The 13,916-nt window shown below is 43.2% G+C and overlaps 1 non-coding gene across 1 annotated transcript; it reads right to left on the minus strand.

The window, feature by feature from the left end:
- Positions 1-12,141: 12,141 nt before the first annotated feature.
- On the minus strand, positions 12,142-12,248 carry LOC147277692 (small nucleolar RNA R71). The gene has a single exon (XR_015124134.1). It is a non-coding gene; the product is annotated as a small nucleolar RNA R71 (small nucleolar RNA).
- Positions 12,249-13,916: the final 1,668 nt, after the last annotated feature.

The following is a 13,916-nucleotide window of genomic DNA, read 5'->3' on the forward strand; positions in this document are numbered from 1 at the left end:
TCACTTTATGATACTAATTCCTTAACCTAGAGTGTTAGAACTCGCTATTTTGTGTTTCTTGTCTTGTTTTTGTGTTTTCAGGTCAAATGAAGCAGAAATGAGAAAAAGAAGCAAATGGAGCCATTTTGGGACATTTCCTGGTCAAACCAGGAAAAGTGCAGAAATCCTAGTCAAATGAGGATTCCTAGTCACACTAGGAAACATCAAGTCCAGAACCATCATTGCGGAGCCAGAAATGTGAAATCCTGATTCAAACAGGAAATCCTGGTTGAACTAGGAAACCTAACCCAACTAGGGAAAGGAGTCCTAGTGACACTAGGAGACCCCAGGGGCAATATGGTCATTACGAGAAGTCGAAATGGATAAGGAATCTCTCATTTTCAAGAAATCCTAGTTGCACCAGGAAATGTTTTTCAAGGTTCCAGAAGCTTCCAGAAGGTGGTGGAAATCCATGGAAATGAATGGAGGGAAGAAATGAATTTAAATTCAAATGGAAATGAGGGGCAAAATGGGAAGTCAAAAGTGGAGGGCCCATGGGCCCTAGGGATGCCGAACCAAGTGGGCCATGCATGCACATGCATGGGCCCAAACCCTAGCAGCCCAAAAGCCACACGCAAGGAGGAAGATGGCAGCCCATGCATGCGCATGCATGCCATGCAAACCCTAGCAAGACAAGGGGCCATGCGCAGGCCCAAGGTGACAAGCCCAAGGTGGAAGCCCATGGAGTGAAACCCTAGCCCATCTTGTGCAAGCTACTGAAGCCCAACATGCAAGCCCAAAGGGACCAGCCCATGCGCCAAGGAGGGACCCTAGCTAGGCTAGGCGTGAGCCACTTAAGCCCAAAGGGGGAAGCCCATGCCGCAAGGCCCTAGTCAGCTAACCCTAGCTGAAGCCGCAAGGCACTAGGAGAAGGAAAACCCTATGCAGCCGCAAGTCTCTTCCTTGCCTCTCAAGGAAGTCTTCTCCTATTTAAACCTCCTCATTCAGACTTTTAGAGACACTTTTTATTCCTCCTAGGTTCAGCCGAATTCTCTCTTCTCTCTCTTAGTTTTATTTTGCTGATTTAGGTTTTTAGTTTCAGACTTTATTTCTCTTGTAAGGTGAGCCAAATTCAGAGGGAGTTTTAGGAAGAGGGTGGCGTGACATTGAGAGGGAAGGATCACCTGCTGCCGCAAGCCCAAGCTCACCTTGCCGTGAGCCAATTGCTTGTGCTAGGTGCCTCCTTCTTCTTCTCTCCTTGCCGCAGCCCCCATTTGTTGCACCTCTGATTTTTGTTTTCCTTTTCCTTTTAGTTTCTATTGTTATTGTTGGATCATGTTACTGATTTTATTAAATTAATTTGCTGGTTTAATTCAGTTGTCTTTTATTTATTTTATAGCTTTGGTTCTGAATTTAGTTAGTTGTTATTTAATCTTTGCAATCTGATTTTATTTAGTTATCTCTTTATTGCTTTTAATTCATGTTGCTGATTTCCTTTTGTTTACGCTTTTAGTTTCTTTAATTTCGCGTTTCTGATTTCATTTAGTTTATGCACTTTAAATTAGTTGTTTAGTTTATGCTTCTAAGTTTATTTAACTTGCGTTTCTGATTTCCGTTAACAATCATGAATTGGGACTTTGTTTATTTGTTGCTGTTTTGCTTCTTTTATTTGTTTTATTTAATTATGTAGGTTAGTTATTCTATCTTGCATGTTAGTCGTAGGTTGATTAATGGATTTGCATGTTCTAACAAATCGTTTATCCGTCTCTTGGTCTGTTAGTTTGATGTTTGCACATATTAAATTTCCACTATCTATTAAAACCCCCGTCACTAGTTGTTTGCATCCTTTGACTGGCCACCATAGGGTAATTGCATCTAGTTTATCCGTTAGGTTTAGCTGTGAAATAGTCAAAGACACTAAACCACAAGTAACAAGGGAATAAGGGATTATTCTTGGTAGTGGGGTTGGGCGACCTCTATAAGGAAATAGTCAAAGCTTATATGTTGTGCATGTTTGACGTTCTCATAAAACTTAATGACTCCTGCATGGGTAACAGCTGCCCTAGCTTGAACTAGGGAACATGTAGGTTAACTAGCTAAGGAAGGCCCAAGAAGCTCTTAGTTTATGCATTAGGAGAACAATGGCGAGAAAGTAACTAGCCAAACCTTTTTAGCTGTCAAACTTTAATATGTTGTGTTCAAATTAACTGTCATTAGCCTTGGATGGTTATTGCATGCTTATCTGATTTGAAACCGAAAACTTAACATTGCAAGATAGGATAAAGTGTGTGTGCGTGTGGTGATGTGTGTGTGTGTTTCCATCTTTCAAAACCCCCCCATTTAGTTATTCTAGTGATTAATTGCATTGATTTATTGCATATTAACCATTCCCTGTGGGATCGACCTCGTGCTTGTACGCTTTGCTACTGATGCGATTCGTGCACTTGCGAGTAAACTTAGAATGAGGTATTTGTTTATTTTATTCTAAGAAAACACATCAACAACCACAAGTCCGATCCGGCCCCTCCTACAAAGCCCGAGCCGCCCCCTGCGTGATCGGAGCACCGAGCCCAAGCAGCCCAGCCGCGCACCCGCCCAGCCGCGCACCCGAGCCCACGCTCAGCTTCGGCCCGAGCCCACTCCCTTCGAGCCAAGACAGAGCAGCCACGCGCCGAGCCCTTGCGCGACCCGAACGCACTCGCACACCCCTGCGCGACCCGACCAGCTAGCTGCACAACCAGCCCCCCCTTCGCGCAGCAGCCACCCCGAGCAAGCCCCCTGCTCTTCCGCCCACCCGCGCATCCGAGCCGTGCCCTCCCTTCTGCCCAACAGAGTTAAAAAAAAAAAAGGCAGCTCTCCCTCTCTCTCTTAAAATAGCCACAAACAAAAAAAAAAAAAAAAAAAAAGGGAGATATAGGTGTGGAATCTTCATATTTGGGCTCTACCATTTAATTCCAGATTCTCATTTACAAAGGGCGATATCCCACCAATAAATTGGACGGGATTCACTGGGATTTTGCAAAGCGTCTACTGCTCGGAATACAGGTGATCAGAAATTCAAAAAAAAAAAAAAAAAAAAGGAAAAAAAAGGGATCCTTCATATGTAACCCCCAAGCTTTCCTGCAGTACAGCTTTTCTTGCTATGGAACTTGGGGGACTTCTAGACAGCAGCTTAAGCAGGAACAAGTGTGTGGTTACTTGTCGTTCTGCTCGGACTCTTTTGTGTACAAAGTTCCCAACCAAGAAGTATCTTTTGCTCGGAAACTTGGGGGACTTCTGTTCGTATGATGAATCGTCTGGGCATAACGACAAGTCACACAAGGCTTAACATCATGTTGTTTGGGCCTAAGCCCTTCCTAGGCTCCTAGCCCCTGACCTACCAGGCTCCTCCTAGGCCACGACCTCTTAGGCTCCGGCCTCCTAGGCTCCGGCCTCATAGGCTCCGGCCCCATAGGCTCCGGCCTCCTAGGCTCCGGCCCCATAGGCTCCGGCCTCCTAAGCCCCGACTCGTGTCAACTCACTCGGATCCTCAAGACCGGTGACACGTGGCGCTCCTACAGTGCAAGTCATCACAAGGGACACGTGTCATCACCGGATTGGTTGACACTCTTCCAAACGTACTATAAAAAGGTACCTTCTTGTCACAAAAAGGACAAATACAACTGAAATCATTATTATACTATTCACTCACTCTGCTCTCAGATCTCTCTGAACACTGACTTGAGCGTCGGAGGAGCTTTGTCCGGCACCACACCGATGCCCTTCCTGCTCACTTTTGTGTACTTGCGCAGGGTGCTTTGGATATCATTCTCTCTCATTACTCACCAGTCGGACCCAGCTACCCGTTCCTGCCCCACTTCGACGTGCCGTCCACTCAGTGGTGGGTCAACGGGCCTACGTGGTTCGACTCGACGTTGACTGCTTTACCATTTTTGAGCATCAACAGGGGTCAAGTCTAATTTAAAACGAAAATAAATCCAAAACAATTTATTTCTCAATAAATTCCCAAAATAATCACAATGAATTCTGCAAACCTTTAAAATACTCTTCGAAATAAAACTTAGAAAAATACATGGTCTTACAAATTTTAAAATGAAACATTTTAAATCTAAATTAAAATTTTAACTAACGTTAAATCAATTTCAATGAAAACGTCGAATAAACTCTCAAAGTAATAAAAAAATTTCCAAGGTCGCAAAAACTAAACTTCCTTGAAACTCTCTTAAAACCAAAGTTAAATAAAAATTTAAACTTCCAGTAAAATTTGGGCCGGGTCGTTACACTGGTTGTGCATTGTGCTATATTGATGTGTTTCACTGCTATTTAGTATAAATATGTTCGTACTATCTTAAAACCTAGACAGGGTCCCCTGAGGGGAAGCTATGATCGTATGATCGGGAAGAGGATGTACCAAAAACTTTTTTTCGTACTCGGTATGGACACTATGAGTTTGTAGTGATGCCATTTGGATTGACGAACGCACCAGCAGCATTCATGGACTTGATGAACATGATTTTTCGACCTTACTTGGATAAGTTTGTCATAATCTTCATTGATGATATTCTCAATTACTCAAGGACTCAAGAAGAACATGTTGAGCATTTGAGGATTGTTTTGAAGACTTTGTTATAGAAGCAACTCTATGCCAAGAAGTCGAAGTGTGATTTTTGGTTGATCGAAGTGCAATTCCTTGGACATGTAATCTCTGGGAAAGGAATTTCAGTGGATCCAAGCAAGATTGAAGCTGTGCTTGGGTGGGAAAAACCTAAGAATGTTACAAAGGTAAGAAGTTTCCTTGGATTAGCTGGTTATTATAGGAGATTTGTTCAGGATTTCTCCAAGATTGCTACACCTTTGATTTGTTTTTTGAAGAAGGAAGTTAAATTTGAATGGAATGATAAGTGTGAGAAAGCGTTTGAGGAATTGAAGAAAAGGTTAACATCAGCTCCAGTTTTAGTTTTGTCAAATGGTAAGGATCCGTATAAAGTTTATGCAGATGCCTCAGCTCATGGACTTGGATGTGTGCTGATACAGAATGAGAGAGTAGTAGCTTATGCTTCAACACAGCTGAAGAATCCTGAGAAGAACTATCCTACTCACGATTTGGAGTTAGCGGCGGTAGTTCATGCCTTGACGATTTGGAGGTGTTACTTGTATGGAAGTAAGTTCACTGTGTTTTCAGATCACAAGAATCTTAAGTACATTTTTACTCAGTGTGATGATGAGTGTGCATTTTGCATCACTTTATGATACTAATTCCTTAACCTAGAGTGTTAGAACTCGATATTTTGTGTTTCTTGTCTTGTTTTTGTGTTTTCAGGTCAAATGAAGCAGAAATGAGAAAAAGAAGCAAATGGAGCCATTTTGGGACATTTCCTGGTCAAACCAGGAAAACGAGTGAAATCCTGGTCAAACCAGGAAAAGTGCAGAAATCCTAGTCAAATGAGGATTCCTAGTCACACTAGGAAACATCAAGTCCATAACTATCATTGCGGAGCCAGAAATGTGAAATCCTGATTCGAACAGGAAATCCTGGCTGAACTAGGAAACCTAACCCAACTAGGGAAAGGAGTCCTAATGACACTAGGAGACCCCAGGGGCAATATGGTCATTACGAGAAGTCGAAATGGATAAGGAATCTCTCATTTTCAAGGAATCCTAGTTGCACCAAGAAATGTTGGTCAAGGTTCCAGAAGCTTCCAAAAGGTGGTGGACATCCATGGAAATGAATGGAGAGAAGAAATGAATTTGAATTCAAATGGAAATGAGGGGCAAAATGGGAAGTCAAAAGTGGAGGGCCCATGGGCCCTAGGGATGCCGAACCAAGATGGGCCATGCATGCACATGCATAGGCCCAAATCCTAGCAGCCCAAAGACCATGCGCAAGGAGGAAGATGGCAGCCCATGCATGCGCATGCATGCCATGCAAACCCTAGCAGCCAAAGAGCCCATGCGCAAGCCCAAGATGCAAGCCCAAGGTGGAAGTCCATGGAGTGAAACCCTAGCCCATCTTGTGCAAGCCACTTCAGCCCAACACATGTGAGCCCAAAGCACATCAAGGTCCAAGACCAGCAGCCCATGCGCAAGGGAGGGGGGCCTAGCTGACTTGCATGCGCCACTTAAGCCCAAGAGGACAAGCCTTGCCGCAAGCCCATTGCACCCTAACCCTAGCTGCTGCCGCAAGTCACCTTCTCCTTGCCTCTCAAGGATTGCACCTCTATAAATATATCATGTACTTCAGAACCCTAGACACTCTTGCCTCTTGTTAGTTTAATTTTCAGTTTTAGGTTTTTATTTTCAGAAGTTAGAGAAAGTGAGAGAGAGCCGAATTCAGAGGGTTCTAGAGAGAGAAGGTGGCGTGACAAGTGAGAGAGAGAAGGACCAGCCTGCTGCCGCAAGCCCTAGCTCACCTTGCCGTGAGTTCCTCCTGCTTGCTAGGTGCCTCCTTCTTCCTCTCTCCTTGCCGCAGCCACCCTAGTGTTTGCACCTCTGATTTTGTTTATTTTTCCTTCTAGTTTTCTATTTTATTGTTTTTTTATGCTACTGAAATTAATTAGTTTATGATTCTGAATTTATTTAGTGCATGGTTCTGATTTCTTTTAGTTTATGCAATTTAATTTAGTTGTTTAGTTTATGCTTTTAGTTTTGCGTTTCTGATTTCCTTTAGCAAGCATGAATTGGGACTTTGTTTATTGTTTCTGTTTTGTTTTATTTAATTTAAGTATGTAGGTTAGTTATTCTATCTTGCATGTTAGTCGTAGGTCGATTAATGGATTTGCATGTTCTAACAAATCGTTTATCCGTCTCTTGGTCTGTTAGTTTGATGTTTGCACGTATTAAATTTCCACTATCTATTAGAACCTGTCACTAGTTGTTTGCATCCTTTGACTGGCCACCTTAGGGTAATTGCATCTAGTTTATTTGTTAGGTTTAGCTGTGAAATAGTCAAAGACACTAAACCACAAGTAACAAGGGAATAAGGGATTATTCTTGGTAGTGGGGTTGGGCGACCTCTATAAGAAAATAGTCAAAGCTTATATGTTGTGCATGTTTGACGTTCTCATAAAACTTAATGACTCCTGCATGGGTAACAGCTGCCTTAGCTTGAACTAGGGAACATGTAGGTTAACTGACTAAGGAAGGCCCAAGAAGCTCTTAGTTTATGCATTAGGAGAACAATTGCGAGAAAGTAACTAGCCAAACCTTTTTAGCAGTCAAACTTTAATATTTTGTGTTCAAATTAACTGTCATTAGCCTTGGATGGTTATTGCATGCTTATCTGATTTGAAACCGAAAACTTAACATTGCAAGATAGAATAAAGGGTGTGTGCGTGTGGTGATGTGTGCGTGTGTTTCCATCTTCCAAAACCCTCCATTTAGTTATTCTAGTGATTAATTGCATTGATTTGTTGTTTATTAACCATTCCCTGTGGGATCGACCTCGTGCTTGTACCCTGTGAGTTACTTACTAGCTGCCCACACCATAACCTATCTCCTTGGTATGTGATTTGTTGTTTTTATCAGGGATTATTGGAGAGAGATCAAGCCAAGGTGGATTCGTCATGTGGTGGTGCGTTTATGTCAAAGACAGAGGATGAGGCTACAGATTTGTTTGAGTCACTCTCTTTGAGTTAGCAATCTGAGCAATCTTGTCCTCCAAACTAGACCTCTCGGCATTAGGGTGCATATATGGCTTGTTAGTGCTCCCACTAGCTTGCTGTCCATTGTTGTTGCTCCACCTGAAATTAGGGTTGTTCTTCCATCCAGGGTTATAAGTGTTAGAAAATGGATCATATGGCACCCTAGGATAATTCCCAACCTGATTCACGTGTTCCACATCACCTCCTTGTTCTTGCATACCCATCATCTTCTCTTGAGCCAAAGATAACTTCTGCACCATAGTCTTGATTTCCAAAATCTGTCCCTCCATGGTGTTTGGCACATCAGCTACCTCATATAACCCTCTCTTTGGTCCTCCTCTCGAACGATTGAAATCCCATTGTTGAGAACTCAAAGAGAGTGACTCAAACAAATCTGTAGCCTCATCCTCCGTCTTTGACATAAACGCACCACCACATGCCGAATCCACCTTGGCTTGATCTCTCTCCAATAATCCCTGATAAAAACAACAAATCACATACCAAAGAGATAGGTTATGGTGTGGGCAGCTAGTAAGTAACTCATTGAATCTGTCCCAAGTCTCATGGAATGGCTCATCCACTTTCTGCACAAATCCAAGGATCTCCTTCCGAATCGAATTTCTCTTGGAAATGGAATAAAACTTGTTCAGGAACTTGCTCGAAAGATCATCCCATGTCGAAATGGAACCACTGGGCAGCGAATACAACCACTTCTTTGCCTTGTCCTTAAGCGCAAAAGGGAACACCCTCAAACAGTACTGATCGGCATTCAGACCCCTCAACTGAGCGGCTTCACAAACCCCGGAAAACTCCTTCAAAAAGTGGATCGGATCCTCCCCATTCAGCCCATGGTAGCTCGGCAACAAGTGAATCTGGCCACTCTTGATTTCGAAATCAGTGGCTATGGTTGCATACCGAATGCAAGATGGTTGAGTGGGCAGCGAAGGTGCTGAAAAATGGCTCAGGGGCTGCGGCATCATCTCGTTTGTCTCAGCCATGTCGACACTCTCAGTCTCTTCACTACTTGAATCTGATGCACTAGGTTGCGGGCTGGCTTGTGATGTACCTAAAGTCTTCTTTTTGATCCTCTCCAACCTTGCAACAAGCTTAGGGTTCATAAACACACCTAATCAAGAGAAAAACACACAATCAGTAGAAAGAATGCATATAAAGGCATGGCATTTATTAAAAATAAAAATTAACCAAAAATGAAATCTAGCTAATATAACCTAATTCTAATGACTAATTAAATCAATTCATTGATATTAGACACCATTCCCCGGCAACGGTGATGAGTGTGCATTTTGCATCACTTTATGATACTAATTCCTTAACCTAGAGTGTTAGAACTCGCTATTTTGTGTTTCTTGTCTTGTTTTTGTGTTTTCAGGTCAAATGAAGCAGAAATGAGAAAAAGGAGTAAATGGAGCCATTTTGGGACATTTCCTGGTCAAACCAGGAAAACGAGTGAAATCCTGGTCAAACCAGGAAAAGTGCAGAAATCCTAGTCAAATGAGGATTCCTAGTCACACTAGGAAACATCAAGTCCAGAACCATCATTGCGGAGCCAGAAATGTGAAATCCTGATTCGAACAGGAAATCCTGGTTGAACTAGGAAACCTAACCCAACTAGGGAAAGGAGTCCTAGTGACACTAGGAGACCCCAGGGGCAATATGGTCATTACGAGAAGTCGAAACGGATAAGGAATCTCTCATTTGCAAGAAATCCTAGTTGCACCAGGAAATGTTTTTCAAGGTTCCAGAAGCTTCCAGAAGGTGGTGGAAATCCATGGAAATGAATGGAGGGAAGAAATGAATTTGAATTCAAATAGAAATGAGGGGCAAAATGGGAAGTCAAAAGTGGAGGGCCCATGGGCCCTAGGGATGCCGAACCAAGTGGGCCATGCATGCACATGCATGGGCCCAAACCCTAGCAGCCCAAAAGCCACACGCAAGGAGGAAGATGGCAGCCCATGCATGCGCATGCATGCCATGCAAACCCTAGCAAGGAAGAGGCCATGCGCAAGCCCAAAGGTGACAAGCCCAAGATGGAAGCCCATGGAGTGAAACCTTAGCCCATCTTGTGCAAGCTCCTGAAGCCCAACAGGGAAGCCCAACATGCAAGCCCAAAGCCCAAGACTACCAGCCCATGCGCCAAGGAGGGACCCTAGCTAGGCTAGGCGTGAGCCACTCAAGCCCAAACCCAAGCAGCCCAACACGCAAGGCCTGATCAGCTGGCCCTAGCTGAAGCCGCAAGGCACTAGGAGACCAAACCCTAGCCAGCCGCAACTTGCTTTCCTTGCCTCTCAAGGGAAGCTTCTCCTATTTAAACCCCCTCCATTCAGACTTTTAGGCATTCATTCTTTTCACCCACACTCCAGCCGAAATCACTCTCTCCCTCCTAGCTTTATTTTTCTGTTTTAGGGTTTTAGTTTGAGACTTTTATTTTCTTGTAAGGTGAGCCAATTTCAGAGAGAGGTTTAGAGAGAGGGTGGCGTGACATTGAGAGGGAAGGATCACCCGCTGCCACAAGCCCAAGCTCACCTTGCCGTGAGCCAATTGCTTGTGCTAGGTGCCTCCTTCTTCTTCTCTCCTTGCCGCAGCCCCCATTTGTTGCACCTCTGATTTTTGTTTTCCTTTTCCTTTTAGTTTCTATTGTTATTGTTGGATCATGTTACTGATTTTATTAAATTAATTTGCTGGTTTAATTCAGTTGTCTTTTTATTTATTTTATAGCTTTGGTTCTGATTTTAGTTAGTTGTTATTTAATCTTTGCAATCTGATTTTATTTAGTTATCTCTTTATTGCTTTTAATTCGTGTTGCTGATTTCCATTTGTTTACGCTTTTAGTTTCTTTAATTTTGCGTTTCTGATTTCATTTAGTTTATGCACTTTAAATTAGTTGTTTAGTTTATGCTTCTAAGTTTATTTAACTTGCGTTTCTGATTTCCGTTAACAATCATGAATTGGGACTTTGTTTATTTGTTGCTGTTTTGCTTCTTTTATTTGTTTTATTTAATTATGTAGGTTAGTTATTCTATCTTGCATGTTAGTCGTAGGTTGATTAATGGATTTGCATGTTCTAACAAATCGTTTATCCGTCTCTTGGTCTGTTAGTTTGATGTTTGCACATATTAAATTTCCACTATCTATTAAAACCCCCGTCACTAGTTGTTTGCATCCTTTGACTGGCCACCTTAGGGTAATTGCATCTAGTTTATCTGTTAGGTTTAGCTGTGAAATAGTCAAAGACACTAAACCACAAGTAACAAGGGAATAAGGGATTATTCTTGGTAGTGGGGTTGGGCGACCTCTATAAGGAAATAGTCAAAGCTTATATGTTGTGCATGTTTGACGTTCTCATAAAACTTAATGACTCCTGCATGGGTAACAGCTGCCCTAGCTTGAACTAGGGAACATGTAGGTTAACTGGCTAAGGAAGGCCCAAGAAGCTCTTAGTTTATGCATTAGGAGAACAATGGCGAGAAAGTAACTAGCCAAACCTTTTTAGCTGTCAAACTTTAATATGTTGTGTTCAAATTAACTGTCATTAGCCTTGGATGGTTATTGCATGCTTATCTGATTTGAAACCGAAAACTTAACATTGCAAGATAGGATAAAGTGTGTGTGCGTGTGGTGATGTGTGTGTGTGTTTCCATCTTTCAAAACCCCCCATTAGTTATTCTAGTGATTAATTGCATTGATTTATTGTATATTAACCATTCCCTGTGGGATCGACCTCGTGCTTGTACGCTTTGCTACTGATGCGATTCGTGCACTTGCGAGTAAACTTAGAATGAGGTATTTGTTTATTTTATTCTAAGAAAACACATCAACAAGTTTTTGGCGCCGTTGCCGGGGAATGGTGTCTAATATCAATGAATTGGTGTAATTAGTCATTAGAATTAGGTTATATTAGCTAGATTTCAGTTTTTGTTAATTTTTAGTTTTTAATAAATGCCATGCCTTTATATGCATTCTTTCTACTGATTGTGTGTTTTCTCTTGATTAGGTGTGTTTTATGAACCCTGAACTTGTTGCTAGGTTGGAGAGGCTCAAGGACGAAGCTTTAGGTGCATCACAAGTCAGCCCGCAACCTAGTGCATCAGATTCGAGTAGTGAAGAGACTGAGAGTGTCGACATGGCTGAAGCAAATGAGATAGTGCCGCAGCCCCTGAGCCACTTTTCAGCACCTTCGCTGCCCACTCAACCATCGTGCATTCGGTATGCCACCATAGCCACTGATTTCGAAATCAAGAGTGGTCAGATTCACTTGTTGCCGAGCTACCATAGGCTGAATGGGGAGGATCCGATCCACTTTTTGAAGGAGTTTTCCGGGGTTTGTGAAGCCGCACAATTGAGGGGCCTGAATGCTGATCAGTACCGTTTGAGGATGTTCCCTTTTGCGCTTAAGGACAAGGCAAAGAGGTGGTTGTATTCGCTGCCCAGTGGTTCCATTTCGACATGGGATGATCTTTCGAGCAAGTTTTTGAACAAGTTCTATTCCATTTCCAAGACTAATTCGATTCGGAAGGAGATCCTTGGATTTGTGCAGAAGGCGGACGAACCATTCCATGAGACTTGGGACAGATTCAATGAGTTACTTACTAGCTGCCCACACCATAACTTATCTCCTTGGTATGTGATTTGCTGTTTTTATCAGGGATTATTGGAGAGAGACCAAGCCAAGGTGGATTCGGCATGTGGTGGTGCATTCATGTCCAAAACGGAGGATGAGGCTACAGAATTGTTTGAGTCGCTTTCTTTGAGTTCTCAACAATGGGATTCCAATCGTGCAAGAGGAGGACCAAAGAGAGGGTTATATGAGGTGGCTGATGTGCCAAACACCATGGAGGGACAGATTATGGAAATCAAGACTATGGTGCAGAAGTTATCTTTGGCTCAAGAGAAGATGATGAGTGCGCAAGGACCAGGGGGTGACGTGGAACAAGTGAACCAAGTTGGGAGCTATCCTAGGGTGCCGTATGACCCATATTCCAACACTTACAACCCTGGATGGAAGAACAACCCGAATTTCAGGTGGAGCAACAACAATGGACAGCAAGCTAGTGGGAGCACCAACAAGCCGTATGTGCACCCTAATGCCGAGAGGTCTAGTTTGGAGGACAAGATTGCTCAGATTGCTCAAAGCACCACTTCCCTTGCCCAAAGCACCAACGCCTTCATGAACCGTACCGAGCAGCAGATGCAAGCCAATTCGAAGGCTATTGCACACTTGGAGAGTCAAATGGGTCAGATTGCCACTACTTTGGGTCAGAGAGAGAAGGGGAAGTTGCCAAGTCAGCCCATCGTCAACCCAAAGAATGAAGAGCATGTAAATGCTATTTTGAGGACTACTCCAAGAAAAAGAGTTAGAATGGTCAAGACTAAGGTGGTGAAGGAAGTGATTGAGATCAGTGATAGTGAGGAAGAGGAGGACCCAGATATGACTGAAGAGCATAAGGATACACGTGTGATTCCCCTCATTCCGGACATTGACATCACCAAATTTCCAGCAACCATGAGGGAATTGAAGTCTATTGAGAAGAAGGTTGAGAAGCAAGGGCATAGTCACAATGTTCCTAGGGAGATTCGTGGTTATCTCTTTGCATCTTTTCCAAGCAAGAAGAAGGATTCGGGCTCGTTGGTCATATCATGCAGCATAGGGGAGCATAAGATCACCAATGCCTTAATTGACAGTGGTGCAGCTATCAATGTCATGCCGCTGGTTGTGTTCGAGAGGCTTGGATTCAAAGAGGCTGATTTGCAACCAGCTGATGTGAACATTCGCTTCGCCAACTCTTCAGCCCAAGAAGCTTGTGGTATGCTTGTGGATGTTTTGGTTAAATGTCGTAAATTACTAATCCCCTCTGATTTCATAGTGCTAGATGTGCCGACAATTCCGGGCGATGTCTCTATTATTCTTGGGAGACCATTTTTGTGCACCTCTAACATGGAGTACAAAGCATTGGAGAGCGCCATGACAATTCGGCACTACGCCAAGCGAGAGTTGTATGTGCTCACTTCCGAGATGCCAGAAAACGAGGAGGTCACTTTTTATGGAGAGGAGAAGTCCGAGATGGAGAGCTTCCTCAGTTCGATCCTAGAGAATGCCGAGAGTAGCAATGGCAAGAGGAAGAGGGAAGGACGCAAGTGAAGGAGATGGCAATGTCAGGCTGAAGACAGAAAAACAAGCGCTTATTGGGAGGCAACCCAAGTTTTTGGTTTCGAATAATGGAGGAGGAGTCATTGAGGACCAAGGAGGCCGCGCCTACCTTTGGAGTGTCCACGCTTGCG

Source organism: Dryas octopetala, chromosome 8 (genome assembly GCF_963921425.1).
Source record: "Dryas octopetala chromosome 8, drDryOcto1.1, whole genome shotgun sequence".
Taxonomy (NCBI): domain Eukaryota; kingdom Viridiplantae; phylum Streptophyta; class Magnoliopsida; order Rosales; family Rosaceae; genus Dryas; species Dryas octopetala.